This window comes from Peromyscus leucopus, chromosome 9 (assembly GCF_004664715.2).
Source record: "Peromyscus leucopus breed LL Stock chromosome 9, UCI_PerLeu_2.1, whole genome shotgun sequence".
Classification (NCBI taxonomy): Eukaryota; Metazoa; Chordata; class Mammalia; order Rodentia; family Cricetidae; genus Peromyscus; species Peromyscus leucopus.
This window is the reverse complement of record NC_051070.1, coordinates 75985138-76007086: the sequence shown is the minus strand read 5'-3', so window position 1 is coordinate 76007086 and position 21949 is coordinate 75985138. Positions and strand designations below refer to the sequence as shown.

The window sequence follows — 21949 nt, the reverse complement described above, 5'->3', positions numbered from 1 at the left end:
TTTATACTTCTTTATCGACTACAAGCAGCAGTACATTTAAAGAACTGGTTCCCTAAAGACCATTTTACTGTCTAACAAATGCACCTAAGTATTATTTGTGTGTAAAATGATGGTGTCCTTTTCCTAAAGTCAGATAGAAAAAATTAATTCTAACTGGAAACCGTGTCTTTCTTCTTCTTCCCTTTTTTTTTGGGGGGGGGAGGTAATTAGAGTTGTTTGTAAGCTATTCAAGAACCTTTAAATTCCATTACAGAAATGATACAGCTCCACTTTGTATTAAGCCATTAATGGTTTCACTTCCCAACAAAGCCGGCTCTTCTGGCATTCACAGGCTCAGGAGACAGCCGCTCAGCAACAGCGTTTTGCTGGCCTTGGAGCCGCTGAGGGCTGAGTAATGCTTATGAGAAGGAAAAAGAAGAGCAGGCTCCCTGAGTTAAAATCTGATAGAAAGTCGCGGTGGAGAAAGTGGTGACTAGTTGCTGGCAGAATTCTCAACACCTCATCAGGCTGCTGGGGCATCTGCTTCAGTTTCCATTTCTGCTTTGGAGATGCTCTGGAGAGCTGGGCCAGAAATCATCTGAATCCAGGTGCACAGTATTCTTGTAACAGACATTCTGTTAATGTTAAGACCTATCTGCAGCTCAAATCCTTAAGGATGTCCCTAGTCAGGATGTGGGTGGCAGCGAGTCCTGTATCTCTACCCGCACTCCTGAAGCGGGGTAACTTTTGAGAAGAGCTTTGAGTATTTTGAAACTGCGTTCTGGGCAGTGACCGGCATTCTTTGAGAGAATAATACAAATTAATCACTAAAAAATTAACACCGGACACACCGCTTCCATCCTCGCAGCGGAGAGCAAAGAGAAGCAAGGGATTGAGGCCAATCCCTCTTTGCGCTGCCGTTTCTCGTTATTTACCCTGGTTTAAGGAATGGCCACCAGCCAGCAGACACTGCAGCCTCATAGTATTTGCACAATTTATTTAGGTCGGTGTTTAATCTCTCTCGGTTTGTAGCTGGGATGGCTCCCAGGAGAATTCAGAGAGAACTCTAGCTACTCAGCAAAGGGAGCTCGTTTTTGTTTTTTGCTTTTAAATTTCAGAGGAATCTCTGCTGAGCGTGTGTGTGTGTGTGTGTGTGTGTGTGTGTGTGTGTGTGTGTGTGTGTGTGCGTGTGTGTGATGTCTAGCAACTCTGAGTATGGCTCAGAAGAATTATCCGGTGTCCGGTGCCAAGTGGTACTCTGGTGCGAGGGTCACGTGAGACCAAGGCCGCGGGATGGGGAGTCAGAGTAGAGTTGAGTCGCTGAAGGGACTCCGTAGAGACTTCCAGGCTGAGGGGGTGACGTCCCCGCAGGGCCGCGGGGGCATCTGGAGGCCGCCGGGCGCGCGGGCCTGTCCCTTTAAGGGGCCGGTCTCCGGGCCCCTCTGGCCGCGACGCCCGGACGTGCGGAGCCGCCCCGCCCCGAAGCCGCCCGTTTCCTGCGGGGCGGCGCGACGGCACCTGAGCTACTGCGGCGGGGGCCTGGGAGCGAGCGCGCCGAGCCGGCTGTGGAGCCCGCGCCGCCGCGTCGTCCCGGCCTGGTTCCCGGCTGCGCACCAGGGTGAGGAGCCGGGCCTCCGGGGGTGGGTTGGGGTAGGGGGGCGGCGGCTTCCTTGCGCTCGGGCGCGGGGCGCGTTCTCCGGGTAGGCCTCGGCCCCGGGGGTCGCAGTCTGCAGCGTCCGCCCAGGCCGCGCCGCCGCTGGCCCGCTCTGAGGATCCGCCTGCGGGTTCCGGCTCCCGGGCGCCGCCTCGGCCTCTGCCGGGCCGCCAGGCCCGACCCTTGCTCTCGCCGGTGGCCGGAGCTCCGGGGCCGGCTCCCGAGGGCGAGGTCGGCCCGCTCGGGCCGCGGGGTGACCGTGGAGCCTATTTTTAGCCGGGCCCGCGGGAGGGAGGGTGGATTAAGGCTCCGAGGAGGGTGGACGGAGGGAGCGCCTGGCCCGGGGCGCCCTGGACCGCGGCTGGGCCACGCGTGCGCCATGCTGGAGCCGCTCGCCTCTCGCTGGTCCCGGAGCGCGGCCCCTCCCACCGCCCGGTGCGCAGAGTTCGGGGAAATCCGCGAAGTTCTCCCTCCCTCCCTCCCAGGGGTGTGTCCGCCTCCTTGCCCAACAATGGGATTTGGGGCGTCCGGGATCTGGTCCCGTTCGGGAGTGGGGGAGCAGAGTCCGGCCACCCGAGACCGGGACGCGAGGGGAGCAGCGTCCTCTCCTTTGTCCGGCGTGCACCTCGATGAGGTTAAAAAGTGGGCTGGTTCTAGTGTCAGCCGGACCTTCTGGGGGAGGAGGAAACCGGGGTTCTCACAGCAGGGGTCTTTACTAGACACGGATTCCGGAGCAGCTTAAACCTAGCTCCAGACGCTTACGGCTGAACCGTTCAGAGTTGTAGGGTGTTCTGAGAAATGTACACCCCTTACCCAGGTAAAGAGGAGCACCCCAAAGGTGAAGTAAACACTGCGATGTGTAGCAGGTGACTTGGGGTGATTTGAGTTTTTGCCCGCATTAGTGAGCAGTGCAACAGCGGGCCCCGGTGTGGCTTGAGACTTGAGCTAATCTTCCTTCCCATGAGCTGAGCTGGAGCACTCCGGCTGACCTGTATTTTGTATGTCCCGCAGTGGCCGTTCATATTTGACATATTGCTGGATAAATCAGCCCCTCCCCCATTCCTTTTCCGGACCGTACAAGAAATAGCTGGGCTTAATTATGTAGGTTTCTTTCTCATGCCTACCTTGAGTTCGAAACGTCCCTTTTAATTTTGTAGCCCTCAGTAGACATAAGTGTCTTAATTATCAGGTGCGTTTAGAGAATAAGGTGTTCTACTTTACTGAGACACACACTGACTGAAACTTAAAATATAACAGGACCTATTGGAAAAAATTCCTCAAATGTATTAAAAACTTAAATATCGTAAAGGCTACTCAGTTTATCCTTTTCTTGATTCATAGTCAGCATTATGAAGAGGCATTAGGTTTTTTTTTTTTTATTGCATTGGGATATTTCTGTGTCCTCCCTAAGTATTAGCAGTCTGTTGTGTAGTTTCCCCTTAAACAAACAGAATCCAATAAATCTATCCAAAATCCTCTCACCTCAAGCAGCTCACAGGCTTGCTAGTTTCTAAGTTTTCATTTTCTTTTGTTACGTTTTTTCTAAAGACTAAACAGTTCTTGTTCTGAGGCTTAACTTGTAAAGGACCATGTTAAGATTGGTTGTTGGTCAGTTTTTAGCTGGAATTTTACTTGAACTATTTGGAGGATGTATTGTTTTTCCAGGGAGGGGCACATTGGGATGAACCAAGAATCTTGAGAATGCCCAACCAACTCTGTGCTTTAGAGGGACACCTCTAGCCCTGGGATATGTATTGCTATTTGTATGCTTTTTTTATAGCAAAATTTTAATTAAAAAGATTTTCAATACTTAGTAAAAATTAAAATTTAGTGAACTTAATGGTTCCAGGAGAGTTTGGTTTAGAAAATGCAGGGAAAAAAGCTTTACATAAACATTCAGGTATTGGAGAGTAACCTTTTGGGTGCTTGTGTGTGGTTTCAGAGTACTTTGAAGGCAAATCCTGAGTGTCCATAGAGACTAGAAGCCACTGTCTAGAGGAGACAGTGACTACCTCGTATTCATAAACAGACTGCATTTCATTTCATGCTGCTTCCATTTTTAGGAACATAATTTGGGGTGTTCTGATAAAAAAGATGTAGTTTATGTGTAAGTGGATAGGGGAAATTGGTCTAAGAATATGAACTGTATTTTCCCTGTAAATAGGAATTTAAGGAGAAAAACAAGGTGCCATGAACCAAAGAGTTTAACTTAAAGCTGTCTCTAAAAGTCTAGAAGAGAAAAGTAATGTTTTATAAGTGTTTGTCAGGTGAATGAATTGGTGTTTACAGTGTCTTTGAAAAAAGTGACAGTGTTAAATTGTTTTTAAGCCTTTGGACTTCTAAAAAATACTTGGGATTTAGCTCAGTAGTAGAGCGCTAGGCAAGTGCAAGGCCCTGGGTTCGGTCCTTAGCTGGGAGGATGGGGACCAAAAAAAACCCCAAAAAATACTGTTGGGCGCAATGGTGTTTTAAACCCAGTACAGTACTCCTGAGCCAGAGGCAAGTGGGTCTCTGTCAGTTCCAGGACAGCTAAGGTCACATAGTGAAGACCTTGATTCCAAAATAAAAATAAAGATTCAAGCTTTAGCTTTTTTTTTGTTGTTTTTCAAGATAGGGTTTCTCTGTAGTTTTGGTGCTTGTCCTGGATCTTACTCTGTAGCCCAGGCTGGCCTCTAACTCACAGAGATCCACCTGGCTCTGCCTCCTGAGTGCTGGGATTAAAGGTGCCTGGCTTGAGCTTTAGCTTTTAACTAAAAAGCTTTACTAAAAATTTAACTAAACAATCCCCTCACCCACCTTTAAAAGAAAGGGTCTGGTCTCTACTCTACTATAGAGACATTTGTACTCCCATGTTTATTCACTGTAGCAAAGGATTGGAGTCAACCTAGTTGTCCATCAGCAGATGAGTGGATAATGAAAATTAGGTCTGTATATAAAACAGAATACTACCTAGCTCTAAGGAAAAATTAGGTCAAAAAATTTGCAGGAAAGTGGATAGAAAGTGGAATATATACTAGTAATCAAGGTCACACAATCTCAGAAAGGAATAACTGAATGTTGTCTCTTGTAAGTGGAGTCTAGCCTATAATTTCTCTATATGTACAACAGTGTACATGTAGGTCCATATAATAAGGTAAGAGAACAAAGGCTAAAATACAGAAAAAAGAAAGGGGCTCACTCTATAGCCTTGACTGGCCTTCAGCTCACAGAGATCTCTGTCTCTGCAGCTGCCTCTTGAGCAGTACACCTGACTCCTGTGGGCTTTTATTTGCTTTTATAGACAGAGAAGCAAGACAAACTTTCAATAAAATTTTTTTTTTGGTAGAGATTCCGATGGGAAATACAACATTCCCAGGAAAAGCTCTTTAAAAAGTTGTGTTCTGCTACTGTACATGTCATTTCCCCCCTCCCCCCTCCAGTCCTTCCCTATGGTAGGCGAGTGGTGTGTTGTTCACCTAGGTACCTAGCTCTCTATCATCTTAACTACTACAGGGGACTGAGAACTTTGAACTCTTTAAGTCGGCTTTCAGCAAAGTGATTTGTTACTAATTGTAGCAATTGTTTGTACTCCTTTTTCTTCCAGGATTCTCTGCATATTGGGTTCCATCCTCACTTATTGGCTCTTTTTCTTTATTGGTCATCCTGTAAAAGTTGATGTGCTCAATCCTTGATTCACTTTCTCTTTATATTCTTCTGGCAGTTTCATCCAGTGTCATGGCTCAAATATCTACTTAAATGTCTAGTCTGGTTTCCCTCTGCACTTTAGACAATGTTAGGTCTTTCCACTCAAACTAAGCTTCCCTGTTTCTCCTCCACCACTTCTTCTGATGCTGCTGAACCCATTTATAGCTGATGCCATCCACCCAACAGTCTGGCAAAAATGGTTGGAGTTATTTCTGACTTACCTGTTTGATGGTTGACACTCTGATTTTTCTTGTCCTAATAACATGATGAGAATCCAAACACTTGGCACTGCTAACGGCCTGGTCCAAGGCCCTCTCACTCTTGCTTAGACATGTGAAATTGTCCTCCTCATGGTCTCCTTGCTTCAGTCCTGACTCCCCACTGTTGTGTGATAGTTTGTGTCTGACAAATAAAGCTCACCTGGAGATCAGAGCTAGCCACTAGGTAACCAGAGAGGCCAGGCAGTGGTGGCATGTGCCTTTAATCCCAGCACTTGGGAGGAGTAAGCAGGAAATTGTGGAGTTTAAGGCCACCCTGGGCTACACAAGATTGAACCAGTCTGAAAGAGAAACAGAGCCGGGGTGGGTGCACGCCTTTAATCCCAGCAGTAGGGAGGTGGAGACAGGATCTCCACCTCCATTCAGTAGTAGAGACTGGAGCCCCTCTTCGGTCTGAGAGTTCATAGAGATAAGTCCCTGGTGGCTGGCTGCTCTCCTTCTCTGATCTTTCAGCTTTCACTCTTGATATCTGACTCCAGGTTTTTATTGTTAAGACTAATTAAGATTTCGTACACCACAGCAGCCAGATCATACCGCTTCTCAGAAGTAGTCCTTACAGCCTGGAAGGCCATACACACTCTGGGCATCTCTAGCTCTCCTGGCCTCAGTTTAGCTGCTGACCCCACCCAGGTTATTTGTTACCCTTCTTCTATCACTTCCCTCGTAAAGTATTGTTATTCAGGGGTCATTTTTATGCCTGTTTTGTTTAAAACTATACCTCTACTTCTAGTCTCTGTACTGTGTTCTTGTCTCTGTACCATGCTCCATTTTCTCTTTTAGCACTTGTGCCTTTTAGCATACCTGATAATATTCCTGTTAATTGGGTTTATTATTTCTTCTATACTCAAACACATACTATAATACAACTTTTAAGAGAACAGGCATTTTATTTGTTTTGCTTCTTTATTTATGTATTTGTTTTGAGAGAGAGTCTTCTCATATAGCTGAGGTTTTCTGTCCTTGAATTTGCTAGGTAGTCCAGGCTATGTAACCCAGGTTGGTTTGAATTTTCAACCTTTCTGCCTTCTCCTTCCCAGTATGGGATTATGAATACATGCAGTTACAACTCACACTTCTTTGTTTAACCTAAGTATTTAAGGCATTGCCTGGCTCATGATAGGTGCTAAGAAAGAATTGGTCACATGAATTAATTAAGCCTGTGTCCTGCAGCTCCTGTCTTTTGTGGATACTGCCTTCTGTATCCTGTAGCTTTTAGTTTGTTTCTTAGACAGTTCTTAAGAACTTTCAGAGAACAGAAAGGAGTGGCAGGGAGTGTGTTAATTATATGAGTTACCCACTCCATATAATTAAGACTATTGGTTAATTTAAAAAAATTGGTTAAAACAAGGACTTAAAATACATAGGTACTTTAGTCAGGTGAAGTGATATGTGCCTTTAATTCCAGCACTTGAGTGGTGTGGGGGAGAACAGGCAGGTGGATTTCTGTGAGTTCAAGGCCAGCCTGGTCTACATAGTGAGTTCGAGGACAGCCAGAGCTATGTAACGAGATCCTGTCTTGAAAAAATATCCCAAACCAAACCAAGACACATTAAATATTTGTACTCAAAGCATTTAACATTAATTTATATGTATATCTTTTTATTTAGAATAATCAATTTTCTTAGAATAGGGGGTCTTCTGATTTTCCTTCCATAGATTGTATTCTAAAAGCATTGTCTATAACTTCATTGTTTCTAACATTTTTAAAAATTTATTTTACGTACATTGGTGTGGAGGTGTCAGATCCCCTGGAACTAGAGTTTTACATACAGTTGTAAGCTGCCATGTGGTTTCTGGGAATTGAACCCAGGTCCTCTGGTTAAGAGCCAGTGCTCTTAACCACAGAGCCATCTCTTTAGCTGCCCCCCCCCCTTTTGGTTTTTTTGAGACAGGGTTTCTCTGTATAGCTTTAGATCCCCAAACTCACTCTGTAGCCCAGGCTGGCCTCGAACTTACAGAGCTCTGCCTGCCTCATGTACCACCACCTGAATGTCTAAAACTTGTAATATTGGTTTCTTTAAATGAATGAAAATGTTGATAGTGAGGAATTCAAAATCCTGGAGTTTCCCAGCCCTTCAAAAGGTCTTGATTTATTTCCCTACATTTAGCTTTTGGCAGACATTAGTCATATATAAGAGAGACACGCTAGTGCCTTCAGGGAGAGGCCAAGACAGCACCATTTTGAGTAAACGTCATAGTAGCTCTAGGGTCTTAGCAGTCCCTACTGCTAAGGAGAATGCCCTTTGCCCACATTTCTTTATTTTACTGTTTTCCTTTTCTTTTTTCAGAGGGGTTACTGGTGATTGAATCTAGGGACTTATGTAAGCTTGGGAAAGTGCTCTATCATTGAGTTACAGCCCCCATCCATTTCTTTGTTTTGATCTGAATAAATTTGTAATTATCAGTAATTTTTTGAGATTCAGTGAGTACATTGTTTATTAGGACACATTGTTATGTTACATGCTCATTGAAAAATGTGGGACAATTCTTTATTGTTACACAGGAACCAGCTGAGTTGCCAAGTAAACAGCAATAAGCTAGAAGTTGAAACTTGCAGGTCTTAGGCCCTATTAACGCTAAGGTTTTCTGTAAGTTCTTTACCTTCCAGTTCTTAATTACGTACATTCATGTGTCTGCGTTAGGGACAGTGAGTGTTAGGCAGTCTGAAGAGCTTTGCTTTGAGTCACCTTGCTGGTTAGTGCCACCTGGCCATGGCCAACTACAGCAGTTACCTCGAACTCATTGCTCTTTGCTTTTTTTCAAACTTGCATGTATATTTTGTTCCTAAGCCATTTTTTTGTTTGTTTTGTTCCTTTTGAACTCTGTAAGCAGGACTCTTTTTGTATGAATTTATTTGAAACTTCCCTTTTTCCATTCAAACTTTGTAGTCATGGTACTTATTTTTTTGCCACACAGATTTTTGTATGATTGTTGTTTTTTTTTCTGAGACAGGTTTGGCCAGACTGACCTTGAACTCAGGACCTCGCTGTTTGCCCCCAGTGCTGACTTTAGAAAGCAGCTGCATCATTCATTGTGCCTGTGTGTAGCTTTCTGTGTGTTGCTGGACATTCTTGTCTCCTTTTCTTAACACATGGCTGTTGATTTTTCTGTTGGGTTATATATCTTTCTTTTTGGCTGCTAGGAGTTATTTGTATGACCTGAATACTCATTTACAGTCAGTTATGTATTACAAATAACTTCTGCTACATTATGGTTTGTTGTCATTTTTTATGTTGACTATATTAAAACTAGTTTAGTTTTAATTTATCATTATTTTCCTCAGTGATTTATACATTGTATCCTGAGATTGTATTAAGATCAAGATTATGAGAATGTTCCTGCCTATTTCTTAGAAAGCTTCTATGCTGCCTCAGTTTTGTTCCTGAAGTTGACTTTGTAATTCTTCTTTATGTGATTGTTTCTTTTTCTGCCAGCTCTGCATTGTGTCAAGGTTCCAGTTTTTCAGGGCTAAGATGTGTTTGTTTACTAGATTCCTCAGTAGTTTCCTACAAAATAGGGTTGTTTTAAGGATTGTATCTGTGTTTTGCTTTATTGATTATGTAGGAGTCATTAAAAAAAAGTGAGGATAGTTATATTCTTTGAAATATCAAACCCAACGCCCATAGGAAATGGGCCTGTAAGCCTCTCAGACCAGGCCTGTGTTCGCTGTGGTTTTCTTAATTTGTCAGTGCTTGCTGCCTGAGTCAGTGCTGTGAGGACCGGTTCCTTCCTGTCCAGCTGGTGAGTGCTCGACTGAGTAAGCTCTCAGCTCTCCTGAGTAAGCTCTCAGCTCTCCGGCAGTGCTCTCTGCTCTCGTCTCTCTCGTGTCCCGTCCCGTATCTCCCCCCCCCCCCCTTGTGTAGGCTTTCCATCTCTCTCTGCTTTCCCTTAAACGGGCGGTTAGGAATTTGCTTGTGGAGTGACATTAAAGTCAAAATTAAAGTTTAGACTACAGATTAGATAGTAAGGTTTTAGAAACAAGAATCAGTGAGCACCCTCGAGTGTGCCCGTCTGAGAATGTGTGTCCATAGCATAAACCACCAAGAAAGGAATTTTCTCTGTTGAAGAGGATGCACTATTTTTGTACTTACTCTGTGTGTGTGTGTGTGTGTGTGTGTGTGTGTGTATACACGTATTTTTCCGATGTAATTTCCAAATGTAATTTTCCGATGGTTTCATGAAATCTAGCATAGACTAAGCCCCATTGTTTAAAGTGTTACTGCACTGGTGAAGTGTTACCATTCTCAAGGCACTGACCTTGTACTCCTGTCGCAGTTTCTTGGTTTTCTTAGTAATCCATTACTCTCTTGTCCTGGTTGCCTAACTGAAAAGAGATGTTACAGTATTTCAGTTTGTGTATCTTTAATGTTACCGAGGTTGCTTTGAAAATACATGTGGGTGAGCGTGGTGGCATTAGCCTGAAACCCTATGGCAGAAACCAAGAGGGGGAGAAAAAAAAAGAAAAAAAATGCCTACAAGCCAGTCTGGTGGAGGCATTTTCTCCTCAGTGGAGATTCCCTCTTGCTAGACATGTCTAGGTTTAAGTCAAGTTAACAACCTGACCAGCATGGTGATTTGACTAGAATATGATTTTAGGTGAAATTTTGCATTTTGATGGTCATTTCAGGAAAGGTTAATGCTTTGTCTTTATTTTCTTTTGTGTTATTTATCTCTTTTTAAAAAATAATTTATTTTTTATTTGCATTGATGTTTTGCCTACATGTATGTCTGTGTGAGGGTGTTAGATCTTGGAGTTACAGTTGTGAGCTGCCATGTGGGTGATGGGAATTGAACCTGGGTCCTCTGGAAGAGCAGTCAGTGCTTTTAACCACTGCGCCATCTCTCCAGCTCATATTGTTTATCTTTTGCAAATTTATTTATATCAAGCTTGTTTTTAAGATCTCTTACTGACAAATGTAGTGGATTTGTAAACCTTTAGCTTGTATAAAGGGAATTCACTATTTTTCAGGTTTTAAGTACTTTGTTTTCTATGAATAAAACTTTGGATTATTTATATAAAACATTATGGTGTGTGTTTATGATGGTGTATGTGTGTGGGTACCCATCTGCCACAGTGTATGAGCAGAGTTCAGAACACAGTCTCCTGGAATTATCTGGCCTTCCACCAGAGGGTCCAGGGGCCAGACTTCATGTTGGCAGGCTTGGGTGGTTGTCAGTTACTTTTGTATGGATAAGACACCTAGACAAAAAACAAGTTAGGGGAGGAAAGGTGGAGTGGGCTGTGGAGGGGAGGTGCAGCGGCAGGAGCGGGAAGCTGGCGCGGCCCTGGGTTCCTACCCTTCAGCAGCACTCTAGATATGTGAGCCTGTCAGGGACGCGTCTCATTGAACCACCAGAGACAGCAGCAGGCTTCGGTCCTGGTGAAGACATCTCTCTGGCTCTGGATGTTTTTGTTTGATGTAAATGATCTTGTCTTTGCTCTACTGATTTGAAATAACTTTGGGCAATCTATTTGGGTTTCCTTGAGTTAGTTAGTTTTGTGAGACAGGGTCTCACAGTGTAGTCCTAGCTGATCTAAAACTCATATGTAGGCCTTGAACTTACAGAGATGAGCCTGTCTGTGCCTTGAGCACTGGAGTTAAATGAGTGCTCCCGGGTTAGTTGTTTTTTCCTTTAATTATTAAAAGAAATTAGTACTCTTTGTGTGTCTATGTAAAGTGATTTTTTTTTTTCCATTTATGGACTCTTGCAAAATACAGTTATTTTGGGCTCCTTAATTTACAAAGTTACCTTGTCTTGTAAGTGGTTGCACTCCAGTACTTGTGTCTTGTGTCTGTATTGGCTTGAGTTTCTCCTCTAATCTAACTGAAGGCCTGTTAATGGATGTCCTTTGAGACAGTATCTCTCTCTAGTCCAGGCTGCCCTCAAATTCCCTATCCTCCTGCATTAGCCCTCCAAGTGTTGGTGTGATAGGCATGCACCACCATACCTAGGCCCTTGAACCTATTTTTGTCATTTATTAGTTGAGGGGCCCCCAGCTGGATCAGGCCCTCTGAATAGGTGAGACAGTTGATTGGCTTGATCTGTTTGGGAGGCATCTAGGCAGTGGTACCAGGTCCTGGGCTCATTGCATGAGTTAGCTGTTTGAAACCTGGGACTTATGCAGGGACGATTGGCTCAATCTGGGAGGAGGGGACTGGACCTGCCTGGACTGAATCTATCAGGTCGATCCCAGTCCTCGGGGAGACCTTGATCTGGAGGAGGTAGGGATGGGGGGGGGGGTGGGGGGGAAGGGGAGGGGGGCAGGAAGGGAGAGAACAAGGGAATCTGTGGCTATTATGTAGAACTGAATAGTATTGTAAAATAAAAAAATATATATAAAAAAAAGAAATGAAAAAAAATTTGATTGCTTTTTACTTTTATTTTGCAGAAATCCCAATTCATATTTGTTTAGTCACTTCTTTATATTGACTGCTTTTTGTTAGTATTTGTTTTAGTTAGGGTTTCTATTGCTGTAATAAAATATCATGACTAAACTCTGTGTGTTTTGAATGAAAATGAGGACATGACCTCTCCCAGGTATGGATGAGGAAGTTTTTTTTTTTTTTATTGTAGATATTATGGAGAGAACAAACAGCCAGAGGCATCTGGAAGGGTGCAGATTGAGCATGGCCAGCAGACTGAACCAGGCTATGAGAAGAGAGAGAGGAAGGAGAGTGAGGGAGAAGAGAGAGGAACCTAGAGGCCAAGAGAGCACATGGGAACCAAGAAGGCATGTAGCCAAAATGGCTGAGTTACACAGCAGTCAGAGGCTGGGGGAAGGGAAGTGAAGCCCAGCCACCTGGGTTGGAGAAGTTTAGGGTAGAGGGTGGGGTCAGAAGTGCTGGGAGGAGCCGCAGGTACTGAGTGAGACTTGTCCCAGGTTTCTTTGGGACCCAACAATTCCATTTTATAGGTTATAGTCCATCATCCAGAGAAATCAGATCAGAAATTCAGGCAGGCGCCTGGAGGCAAGGATTGATGGAGAGGCCCTGGAGGAGTGCTGCCCACTGGCTTGCTCCTCATGGTTTGTCTAGCCTGCCTTCTTGATTGCATGCATGTTCACAGCCCTGGGATGGGCTTGCCCACAGGCCTATCTGGTGGGGGTGTTTTCTCAGTTGAGGTTCTTTTTTCCATAATGACTCTATAGAGTTTATCAAATTTTACATAACACTAGCCTGCACAATATTAATGAATGTGACATATTCATGCATGCATATAGCATATTTTGATCATATTCATGCCTCTGTTACCTTATCTGTCCATCCCTCTGTCCTTCCCTGGAGTGCCCTTTCTACTTTCATGTGTTTCTTCCTGTATTCTACATAGGAGAAAATCGCTGATGCTTGTCTCCCCCCCCCCCCCCCCCCAACATGATTGTCTCTAGTTCTGTCTGTGTCCTGTAAATGAGAGGATTTTCTTCTTTGTGGCTGAATGAATTCTCTACTGGCATATACTACATTCTCTTAGTTGATAGACACCTGAGTTGATTCCATAAACTTGGCTGTTGCAATAAACATGGATGTGTAAGCATCTTTACTATATGCTGTTTTTGATTCCTTTAATATTTACTTAGGGAGTGGTATAGCAGGATCATATGATAGTTTTATTTTTCGATTTTTAGAGTCCCTCATACAGATTTCCAAAGTGGTTGCACAACATTTCTAACAGTATACATTACTACCCCCACCACGATCTTTTGGTTTAAGTTTTTTTTTTTCAAAGTTTTGATTAAGTCCTGGATATTAATTCTCTGTCCAATGAGTAGTCTGTAGAGATTCCTTGTTTTTTAGCTGACTTTTTCACTCTTTCCTTCTCAGTGCAGAATCAGTTTGTTTGGTGCAGTCTCATCCGTCATTTACTAGGCCTTCCTGAGCTGTGAGGATAATGTCTAGTCATTGCCTGTGCCTCTATCTTAACGTCTTCTCTGCTGGCAGTTTCAGGGCTACAGGCTCTTGACTTGCTTTCCGTGGATTTTGAGGTAGGCGAGAGAGACGGCTCTAGTCTCAGTCTTCTCCGTGTGGATGCCTGGCTTTCCCAGCACAGAAAGAGGCTGCCTTCTCTCTCTCGTGTTTCGCACCTTTGTCGATGGTTGGCCATACATGCTTGGGTTTGTTTCTGAGTCCTTAAACCAGCTCTGGGGTTATCTTTATGTCAGTGCCATGCTGTATTTGTTACTGGGGCTCAGTAGTTTAAACTGAAACCAGGCACTGTGGTAGCTCTAGTAATGTTCCTTTTGCTGAGTATTGCTTTTGGACATTTTGACTACCAGTAATAGATAATTGCTTATCACTATCGCATACTGCCTATAAATGAACCATTTTTTTAAAAAAAAATGCATTTGGCTTAAAAAAAGGCAACATAAAATTAGGTATTATAGGCTTAAAGGACAGGAAACATGGTACAATGGTGGTCTGTTCTGAGGCTCAGTGATGAGATTACAGATTATTTTACCAAGATGTAATAAACTTGCTTGCTCAGTGTGACCTTACAGCTATTCTTGTCCATTGAATAGCATGCTTATGGGCTAACTCATGAACATGTGCTTCTTTTAAAGGTGGATTCATTTAGTTGTCCCATTTCCTTGTTTTATAGTTAAGGAATTTTAAGTTCCTAGGTTGAGAACTACATAGTCTTGTTTTCTTGGATGTGTCTGTTGGCTTGTGTTTTTGGTGACTGTATATGAATGGGGGTGAGAACCACTTTTAGTTTGCTTAGTCTTGTGTTTCGATAATTTCCCCCCAATTGGTTTTTTTTTTTTTTTTTTGATACAGGGTTTCTTTGTTCTGGAATATGCCCTGTAGACCAGGCTGGCCTTGAATTCAGAGATCCGCTTGCCTCTGCCTCCTGAGAACTGGGATTAAAGGCGTGCGCCACCACTGCCTAGCTTCCAGTTGTTCTTTTAAGTCATCCAGCTTAGGTAATTTTGTTCAAGTACAGAAAACATTTAAAAGTAGGGTGTGTGTGTGTGTGTGTGTGTGTATATATGTGTGTGTGTGTGTATGTGTGTGTGTGTGTGTGTGTGTATGTGTGTATATCACTTTCATTTTTTTAAGGCTTAGTTTGAAGAAAATGTTAGTAGATGTGAGAATAAGTGAACATCCCAGTAAGAAGAAAATAGAATTCCAAGTTTCTTTTATTTATTTGAAATTTAATAGTATATGATGATATTGCTTCAGTTTTCCTCTATGCAAGGAGACAATTTTTATTTCTGTTTTTACTTCTAAAAGTATAATGTAACTGAGTGTGGTGATTTACACCTTCAATTCTGTATTTGGGAGTATGAGGCCAGCCTGAGCTACCTAGTAAGACCATATCTATTTAAAAAAATAATATTGTGCATTAAGAATGGTTCCAGGCTGGAGAGATGGCTCAAGAGATGGTTAAGATCACTGACTGCTCTTCTAGAAGACGTAGGTTTAATTCCCAGCACCCACATGGTAGCTCACACTGTAACTACAGTTCCAGGGGATCTAACATTGTCACGAAGGCATGAATATAGACAAAACACCAATGCTTAGGAAAAAAAAAAGGTTCCTAGTGGAGCATGGTGGCATATGCCTTAATCTTGTGGGTCTCAACTTGCTTTAATACAGTTCCTTGTATTGTGGTGACCTCCAACCATAAAATTATTTTTGTTTCTACTTCATAACTATAATTTTGCTGCTGTTATGAATTATAATGTAAATATCTGATATGTGACCCCTTTGGAAGGGTCGTCTAACCCTAAAGGAGTCGTAACCCACAGGTTGAGAGCACTGCTTTAAGAGCACTTTAACCACTGTGTAGCTGGAAGGTTTTTCTGGTCCTGCTTGGCCCTGTGGTCCCCCAGCTGCTTATAAAATAATCATTAGAAGGCTTAATATTATTTACAAACTGTATGGCCAATGGCTTAAGTTTCTTGCTAGCTAGCTCTGTCATCTTAAATTAACCCATTTCTATTAATCTGTGTTTTGCCACATGGCTGTGGCGTTAGCAGTCTGCTGGCATGTTGCTCCTTGGGCGGCGCAGTCTCTCAGACTCCGCCTTTCTCTTTCCTGTCTCCTTGGATTTTCTGCCTACTTTTAAGATGCCTTACCATAGGGCAAAGTAGCTTATTTATTAACCAATGGGAACGACATATATTTACAGTGCACAGAAAGACATCCCCCAACACTACTGCTTTAAGAACCATCACTCAGGAGGCAGAAGCAGGCAGGTGAATCTCTTGAGTGTGAGGCTGGCCTAGTCTACAGAACTAGTTCCAGGACAGCCAGAGCTACACAGGGAAAAACTTTGTCTCAAAAAACAAACAATGAAAAAATGGTTCCTTAAATATCTATTTTAATGTGAAAGAGATTTAATTATTTGTGATCTCATTCTTTTTAAAAATGTAATGATTTTTGTTTTTTTATGTATAGTCTCAGTTTATGTAACTGTTATGTTCAATATAAGTGCTCTTTTATATATTTTTCTATATTGTAGTCTTAACTGTTGTATAATATTTCTGTAGATGTTCCACATTGAAATTATTTGTTTTCCCATTAAAAACAGTGAAATCCATCTCTCTGTATATAGACACATATACTTTTACTAGTTAAGTAGTTTGATTGAAATTCTTAAAATTATTTTTAGACTTAAATATCTTTGAGACAGGTCTCACTGGTGGTCTTCCTGCTTCAGTTTGCAAGTACAACTTGCCACATGTCTCATACCATGAAAATTTTATATTACACATATCTTTTTTTTTTTTTTTTTTTTGGTTTTTCGAGACAGGGTTTCTCTGTGTAGCTTTGCGCCTTTCCTGGGACTCACTTGGTAGTCCAGGCTGGCCTCGAACTCACAGAGATCCGCCTGGCTCTGCCTCCCGAGTGCTGGGATTAAAGGCGTGCGCCACCAACGCCCAGCTACACGTATCTTAATATGAACTGGCTTTTGTGCCTTCTAAGAGATTTATACAACTCATTTTAACTCAGTGATATAGCTCAATTTTTTTTATAAGAAAATGTATAAATTTTAAGAGGATAAGTAAATAGAATTTAAAAGCAAGATGATTACCATTAATAATAAATACTCTGAAATACAGCATATGAATCTTATTTCTCCATATTTTTTCTTGGTTTTGTAGTGCTATGGGAGTCATGCATGCCAGGCATGTGCTTTACCATTGAGTAATCCTGTCCCCTATATTGTTAATATTTTTGAAATTCTTTAAATGTACTGCACTGCAGGGTTGAACTCTTTGATTCTTATTTTAGAACAAGGTTTTTGTGCAAAGATGTATGTTTTCCCTTGAGAGAATCTGGGAATTATTTGTAAACATTAGTGGGTATACTTTTTCTTTTCTTTGTTTGTAGTAAAGAAATAGTATATTTCATTAATTTATTTTATTTTTTTGTTTTTCAAGACAGGGTTTTTCTGTGTAGTTTTGGTGTCTGTCCTGGATTTTGCTCTGTAGACTAGGCTGGCCTTGAGCTCACAGAGATCCGCCTGGCTCTGCCTCCCGAGTGCTGGGATTAAAGGCATGCACCACCACCACTGCCTGGCCTCATTAATTTCTTGAAGAGTTTACTCCCGAGTAAAATAGAAAAGAGACTATTGTGTGGACTGTGCTTTGAGCAAAGTTTGGGCTTGATTTCTTGTGTCCTGTGCAAATTTCGCTCTTGATTTACTTAACAGAAATTTCATTTGCCATTATTGGCTGTTTCCAACATTCAGATTAGAATCCATTAAAATTTGCATATGGTTAGGTTGAAAAGGTAATTAATGCTTCATGCCTGATAAGGGGAAATTAACAAAGGTCACTTTTGCCAAGTCTACCTGGTCTCTGTTACCAATTCAACAAACACAATGAATTGCATTTTAAGGGCTTAGAAAATGTTAATGATGGAGTTTCCATCAACTACAGATAACTTTGTCTCAACCCTTTTCCTCCCCTTTCCCATTACCTCTACCTGGTAAATTCCTTAGCTCGTCTTTTTTCCTTCCTGAGATGGGGTTTCTCTGTGTAGCTTTGGAGCCTGTCCTGGAACTCACTCTGTAGCCTAGGCTGGCCTTGAACTCACAGAGATCTATATGCCTGCCTCTGCCTCCCAAGTATTGGGATTAAAGGCGTGCGCCACCACCGCCTTTTTTTTTTTTTTTTTTTAGTTCCCTTTTATTTTGTTCCTAGGTCATCAATGCCATCCTTTCCCCTCAATGTATAACCCTGTTACCTGTAGCTATAAAGTGAATTTAAGGTGTACTAATAGATATAATACATGCTTCTTTACTAAGCACCTAATTTTACCTGTAACAAATATGGAATTGAACATTTTGTAATATTTTTAAAGTCAAAGCTTAACATTTTAAGGCAAGTGATTCTGACAGTGCTATATCCCTATTTTTAGTTATTGAATTTATTATATATAACATGTCTTAATTATATAAAATTATGACTTTTTTAAACTTTAATTATTGCGTTTTTTATATGTAACATATCCTCCACCCTACCCCCCTGCTCCAAGACAGGGTTTCACTGTGTAGCCCTGGCTATCCTGGAACTCATTATGTAGACCAGGCCTTGAACTCAAGATCCACCTGCCTCTGACTCCTGAGTGCTAGGATTCAAGGCATGTGCCACTATACCTGGCTTATATAACAGCCCCCCCCTTCTCTTTCTTCGAGACAGGGTTTCTCTGTGTAGTTCTTTAGACCAGGCTGGCCTCGAACTTACAGAGACCCCCCTGCCTCTGCCTCCCAAAGAGATTAAAAGTGTGATTTTTGACTTTAGTAGAATTGAATTTAATCATAACCATAGTATTTATAGTTATTGTTTATTTTATTTTTTTAAAATAGAGTCTTATGTTATTCAAGCTGGCTTTGAATGTGTACTAGCACATGCAGTTTAAATGGTTCTAAGATTGAATCTTGTGCTAGCAAGCACTCTGTGAACTAAGCAACCCCAAGTACTTGTAAGTTTAATAGCTATACTCTGAGTTGATCTTGAAGCTGAGTGTTTTATGTCTTCAGTTTGTATGTGATGCTGCTCTGTGTCCTGACATTGTGGTTAGGTTCCTCCACATACAGTTGAGATCTGTGAGTTCAAGCAAAAGTCTTGAGGGAATTCCATGAAAATCCAGAGGAAGGCTGCACCATTCCTTCAGATCTGTGGGACCTGAAAATGGACATAGAAAGTGAGCCTAATGTGAGGATAGTGTTTCAGACCTCTGTGCTCTGGCGTTGGGTCTCTGCCGTCAGTGTTTGCTGCTTTTGCTTTTTGTTTGGATGAACTTGGTTAGTATGATCACAGAGGAAGATTCTGGAAGCCTACGTAGGTGTGTATAGGTGTATGGATTTGGCGTACTCGTGTAGCTTCTCTGTCTGCTGCTAAGCAAAACTTTGAAATGTGTACCAATTCATTTTTCTTCTCTCAATGGCCCAGCACAGCTGTATATCCTGTGGATGCTTCAAAAAAAAAAAAAAAAATTGAACACAAAACACTCATCTTTAAAAGCATTTCAGTTGAACAGTAGCTAACAGGCAGACAAAGCAAATTGTGTTTAATTGACTCACAAATGAGATGAGTTGTCAGGGAGGAACAATTTTAAACAGTTAGCATGTGATTCCTTCCCCCCTTGAACTTGTGTGATCTTACTGTAGTAAATTGCTTGTGGAAATGTGACTTTTAGTCAGAAAGATTAATCTTGTGCCTATTGAACTATTTTGTTTTCAGGTTCTGTTTCAATTTTAGATGTGGGTCATTGCTGGTGTAACTTAAATTAAGAATGCTCTGGTTTTAAAATGAGCTATAAATTAATTGAAAGACAGAGTTGATTTTAATAAGCTTAAAGCTGTTTATGATTACCATATACAGTCATTCTGTTTGGCTTGGCAGTTAACACAGACAAATAAATATAAATGACTCCTTTACTAACATCTATATTCAGGGAGGATCTCATGTGGCTCAGGTTGGGTTTTAACTCTTCTACATGCTGGGATTGCAGGCCTGAGCCAGCACACTGTCCCCAGTACCTTTATTTTGTCTTGTAATATTTAACTTTGTAAAAATACTTCTGGTAAAGCAAAGTTCTAAAATAACTATAAGAACAATAATTCCACATTTAGGAAGAATTTGTTCATTTTTTTTTTTTTTTTCTTTTAGTTAGGGTCTCACACTTTGGCCTGACTTGGTGTGAGGGTGCTTGAACTTCTTACTATCCTGCCTCCACCTCTTGACTGCTGGGATTCTAGAATCATGTGTCACTATACCTAGGTTTATGAGGTGTTGGGAATCAAACTTCATGTATGGTAAGCAAGCACTCTATCAACTGTTTATATCCTCAGACCATCCTCTAAACAACACTATTTACATATTCATTGATTGCCTCAATTAATAAAAAGATCACATGTATAATAGGCTGGTTTTGAGTTCACTATATAGTTGGGGACGGACGTTTCCTGTCCCAAGTGCCTGTTCCCAGATATCCAGCAGCCGCTTCCCAAATTACCACACAGAGGCTTATATTAATTATAAATGCTCAGCCGATATCTCAGGCTTATTACTGACTAGCTCTTATACTTAAATTAACCCATAATTCTCATCTATGTTTAGCCATGTGGCTTGGTACATTTTCTCAGTATGGCGCTCTCATCTCTTTTCTCTATGTTTGCTGGTGACTTTCTGACTCTGCCCTCCTCTTTCTCATCATTCTCATTTTGGCTTTTCCACCTAACTTCCTGCCCAGCTACTGGCCTATCAGCTTTTTTTTTTCCTTTTATTTTATTTTACAATACCATTCAGTTCTACATATCAGCCATGGGTTCCCCTGTTCTCCCCCCTCCCACCCCCTCCCCTTACCCCCAGTCCACCCCCCATTCCCACCTCCTCCAGGGCAAAGCCTCCGCCTGTCAGCTTTTTATTAACCAGTGAAAGTAATACATATTCATAGTGTAGAAAAGTATTATTCCATAGCATTTACCCCCTTTTGTCTAACCAAAAAGGAAGGTTTTAGTGTTAATATAGTAAAACTATATACAACAAAAGTTATTAAGTAAGAATTACAATGGCAATATCCAATCCATTTGCATTTGAGAAAATTAGAGAAAATACTATTTATCTTATCTTGGTGAGTCTAAAGTTTTGTATCTAATTTACTTTCTATTATAACTAAGGAAAACTGTAATTATAACTATTTAGTCTTCATGTACATCAAAGACCCCAGAAGAGTGAAATGTTACCTATGACAGGGACAAATGCAAATGGACTAGACATTGTTAATATAATTATTGCGTGTATATATTTGTATATAGTTATTGTATTGTATATAGTTTTACTATGTTAGCTAAAACCTTTACTTTTTATTTAGGCAAAATGGGGGAAATGTTCTGTGATATTCTGATTGTGTTCTGAAAAATAAAGTTTGCTTGGAGTCAAAAGGTGGAGCTAGCCACTAGCTGACCATAGAGGTTTGGAGGACTGTAGACAGAGAGGAGACAGGAAGTGGTAAGGCGGGGCTGAGAGAGGATCTTGGCCTTTTGGATGGAGGAATGGAAGAGGTAGGAAGCAACTGGTGGCAGCTCCCGGTTCTTTGATCTTTCAGGTTCTTACCCCAATATTTGACTCCCAATTTTTTATTGATAAAGATTAATTAGATTAATGCTTCAATAACCTAGGATGTAAAATGCTCCTGCTCTCCCTTTAGAGTGCTGAGATTAGGGGCTTGTACTACCACGCTTGGTTTTTATGAGGTGCTGGAGCTCTGTGACTGCTTTGTGACTGATAGGCCTACTAGTAGATTCATCCTCAGCCTCAGAATTTGGCTGCTTTAATCATCTCAAGAGCACTAATTAAAAACCTTAAATATTCTTAAATTTATTCTACATTAATTGTGCAAAAGTTGGTACTTAGTGGTTAAGGACATGTACTGTTCTTGCTGAGGATTTGTGTTTGATTCCTGTGTCAGGTGGCAGACCTGTAATCCTAGCTCCAGGAATTCTGATGCTTCTGGACTTTGAGGACACCTACATTCAAGTGCACATGTACGTGCATACACATACATACACATAATAAATACAATCCTTAAAAAGGTACAAAAGTTAATTAACTTGCTTCAATTTGCTTTATTACAAGTGTGTCATAGGATATAATTACATCTTGTGTTATGCATACTGTCCTTTTCCACAACATATTGGAGATAACATAAGAATACACGTAGCATAGACATCTATGTAGGAATACTAATGTCTAGAATCTAAACTCCCAAATCACTTTTTCTTTAAGTTCCCTAAAAACTCCTGGAGGTGAGGCATATGGTGTCTGTGTTCAGACAGGCAGATGTGACCAGATAATGAGATTACACCTTCAGGCAGCATTGAGTCTTCAGATAGTGGATAT

At 41.6% G+C, this 21949-nt stretch overlaps 1 protein-coding gene across 17 annotated transcripts in view; it reads left to right on the top strand.

Moving 5' to 3' along the window:
- Nucleotides 1–1454: 1454 nt before the first annotated feature.
- Ktn1 (kinectin 1) overlaps nucleotides 1455–21949 on the top strand; it is a 119809-nt gene continuing 99314 nt past the window's right edge. For 16 of the 17 annotated variants that reach the window (XM_037208585.1, XM_028873565.2, XM_037208592.1 and 13 more), the window contains exon 1: nucleotides 1455–1597. The gene's annotated coding sequence lies outside the window, so the exon portion shown is untranslated. Of the gene's footprint in view, nucleotides 1598–19717; nucleotides 19864–21949 lie in introns of all 17 variants that reach the window. The other variant, XM_028873561.2, reaches the window with a different exon arrangement.